Source organism: Ursus arctos, unplaced genomic scaffold, assembly GCF_023065955.2.
Source record: "Ursus arctos isolate Adak ecotype North America unplaced genomic scaffold, UrsArc2.0 scaffold_6, whole genome shotgun sequence".
Lineage (NCBI taxonomy): Eukaryota > Metazoa > Chordata > Mammalia > Carnivora > Ursidae > Ursus > Ursus arctos.
Window position 1 is genome coordinate 22,179,119 of NW_026623078.1, and position 3,560 is coordinate 22,182,678.

Consider the following 3,560-nt stretch of genomic DNA (forward strand, 5'->3'; position numbering starts at 1 on the left):
ACTCTAAGCCATAGCCAGAAGTAAAATCGGTCAATAGAAGCAGGCCCATAACTATTATAGATGATGGACTTAGTAACCAAGAACTTTAAAATAGCTATTATAGATATCCTTAAGATCTTATTAAAGAAATACAGGAGCATCAGGAGAGTAATAGAAACTATTATTGAACTTTAAAAACTGAAGAATGCTATCTGAAATAAAAATTCAGTAGACGGGTAGATTAGACACTGCAGAAAAAAAGATCATTACATTTGAAAACATAACATTAGAAATTATCAAATCCAAAGCACATAGCAATAAGATGTTAAGAAAAATTCCCAGAGAATAAAAATAATAGTCTCAGTGATCCCTATGACAATATCGAATGGTCTAAAATTCACGTAATTAGGCTGGAGCCAGCTCGGCCAGCAACATGTTCGAGGTAATTCAGAGGTCTGTGGGGCCAGCCAGCTTGAGTCTGCTCACCTTCCAAGTCTATGCATCACCTAAAAATGACTCATCTCACAAAACTTTCAGGAAGGTTAATGAGCTTCCATTGTTCTCTGTTCCCAAGGGTCAATCTAAATATGTGGAGGAGCCAAGGACCCAACTTGAAGAAAGCATCTCACATCTCCAACATTATTGTGAGCCATATACAAGTTGGTGTCAGGAAATACACCCACAAACTAAGCCTCAGGTGCAGAACTTGGTTCAGTGGGGGTTAGACAGCTAAGAATATCTCCAAAATGCACCTCTTGGGTTTTTTCCAAGAGCTGGTATTGTTGGTTTTGAGGGCATTGTTGGACTTCTTTGGGCTAGAGGTTCAAAAAAAGCTGGTGTATCCACCTGGGGTCATGGATTAGCTGCCTCTCTTTATTATCCACAAGCCATCATATTTGTCCAGGTCAGTGGGGAGACATTATATGTCTGGAGTTTACAAGGATATACAGTCTAGAAGATTTGTGGAAGGACAACTTTCAAAAGCCAGGAAATATGAAGCATTCACCTGGAAATAAGTATAATGCCCCATGCCCCGCCCATTTTAATCTGTTATAGGTAAACATCGGACACTCCGTGCAGTAAACCAGTAAATACTGGTTTCTATAGAACTCTATAGAAAAATGGTAGAGAAGAGTCAGTACTGAATGCAGTAAACTGGTTTTCTTCTTCAGGAAAAACAATAATTGGCTTCTTTGTTACCTTGGGTGATACCGTACTACAAGTGGACTAATCAGAAAACTTTCACCTAGACATAATGCCTCAGAACTCCTTGTTCTCATATTGCTATTTATGTATATAACTAAAATTCCAAATTAAAAAAATAAAATAAAATCTACGTAATTAGAGACACATAAAAGGGAAGCAGAAAAGTATTTCAAGACATTTGCTGAAAATTTTCCAAACTTGATGAAAATTAAAAATATAAATGCAATAAGCTCATCAAATTCCAAAATAACACCAAGAAACCCACAAGAAAAAGCATCATAATTAAATTATTAAAATCCAGTAATAAAGACAAAATTTTAAAAGCAAGTGGAGAAAGCATAGACATTGCATAGAGGAGAACAAAGATAAGAATAGTTGCCAATTTTTAAAAAAAAAGACTATACAGTGACATCTTTAATGTGCTGAAAGAAAATATGGCAGCCAAAATATTTTGCAAAAAAGGAAATGAAATAAAGACATTTTCAGACAATCAGACAAATAAAAGCTGAGAAAACTTGAAAGTAGTAGACCTGCTCTAAAATAAATGATAAATAAAACTATTTGGGTTGAAGGAAGATAATACCAGATGGAAACTGGGATCCACACAAATGAATGTGTAAGCAAAGGTAATATGTTGGGATATAAAAAGTCAGTTTTTCTCATTTTTAAGAATTTCTTCAAAAGACAATTGACTATTGGGTCAGTCGGGTGGCTCAGTCAGCTAAGCGTCTGCCTTTGGCTCAGGTCATGATCTCAGGGTCCTGGGATCGAGCCCCACAGTGGGCTCCATACTCAGCATGGAGTAGCTATATTAATATCAGACAGACTCTTATCAGGCTTAAAGACAAGTGATATTAATAGAGATATAGGACATTTCATAATGATAAAAGAGTCAATTAGCCAAAAATACATAACAATCTTATATGTGATTAATAATAACACCTCAAAATACATGAAGCTAAAACTGACAGAACTTAAAGGAGAAAGACAAATCCATTCCTAGTGAAGATTTCAACTTCCCTCTCAATGAATCATAGAACATGCATACAGAAAATCAGTAAGTGTAAAGAAAGTATAAAGTATAAAGAATGTATAAAGAAAATTGAAACAGCATTATCAACCAGCTTTACCTTATTGGCATTTAGAGCACAATACACTCAAAAACTACAAAATACACATTCTCCTCATATGCACACAGGACATTTACTAAGATAAATCACGCACTGAGCCATAAAATAAGTCTCAGTAAATTTAAAAGGATTAAAATTATGCAGAGTGTATCCTCTGACGGCAACAGAATTAAGACAGAAAATAGTATTGGAAAGATCTCTGGATAATCCTACCAATATTTGGAAATTAAATCAAATCTTATAAGTAACCTATGAGTCAAAGAAGAAATCAAAAAGAAAATTTTAAAGCATTTTGAACTAAAATAAACAATGACAAAAACACAATATGCTAAAATTCGTGGGATGGAGCTAAGGTAGTGCTTAAAGGGATTGTTAGAACTTTATGTACTTATGTTAGAAAAGAAAAAAAAGCTTTAAATTTCCACCTGAGAAAGTTAGAAAGAGCAAATTAAGCTTAAAAGATGTAGAATGAAGGAAATAGGGGCACCTGGGTGGTTCAGTCGGTTAAGCAACTGCTTTTGGCTCAGGTCATGATCTCGGGGTCCTGGGATGGAGCCCTGCATTGGGCTCCCTGCTCAGCAAGGAGCTTGCTTCTCTCTCTCCCTTGCCCCTCCCCCTGTGCTCTCTTACATTCTCTCTGTCAAATAAATAAATAAATAATCTCAAAAAAAAAAAAAAAGGGAAGGAGATAATAAAAATAAGAAAGGGAATCTATGAAATAGAAAATGGAAAGACAGTAGAGAAAATCCATAAAATAAAAGCTGGTTTGGGGGAAACAATAAAACTGATAAAGAAAACAGAAATTACCTCTATCAGGATAGAAAGTGGATATATCACCATAGATCCTACAAACATCTGAGGAGGAGTAAGGAAACATTATGAATAATTTTATGCTAATAAATTCAACAACTTAAAAGGGAAAATTCCTTGAAAGACACAAATTACAAAAATGGACACAGAAGTTGAAAATCTGAATGGATGGAAGGCAGTAAGTAAAGGAGAGAGTAGTGCCAAATGTAGTCAGAGAAGAGAATAGGGATCAGGTAATGTAGAGTTTTATAGGGCAAGACCAGAGTTTAGATTTAAATCTCAGTGTAAAAGGCCATTGAGAGATTTTAAAGAGCAGTGGTACAATCTTATTTCAGTTTGTAAGTATCACTGCTATGAAAACAATGAATTCTAGACACACAAAATTGAAAGAAAGATGATTGAAGAAAAAAAAAGTTAGGGAATTATTTCAGTACT

General features: G+C 34.8%; 1 pseudogene; it reads left to right on the forward strand.

Moving 5' to 3' along the window:
- Positions 1 to 412: 412 nt before the first annotated feature.
- On the forward strand, positions 413 to 1,035 carry LOC113268146 (MICOS complex subunit MIC26-like; annotated as a pseudogene).
- The last annotated feature ends 2,525 nt before the right edge of the window (positions 1,036 to 3,560 follow it).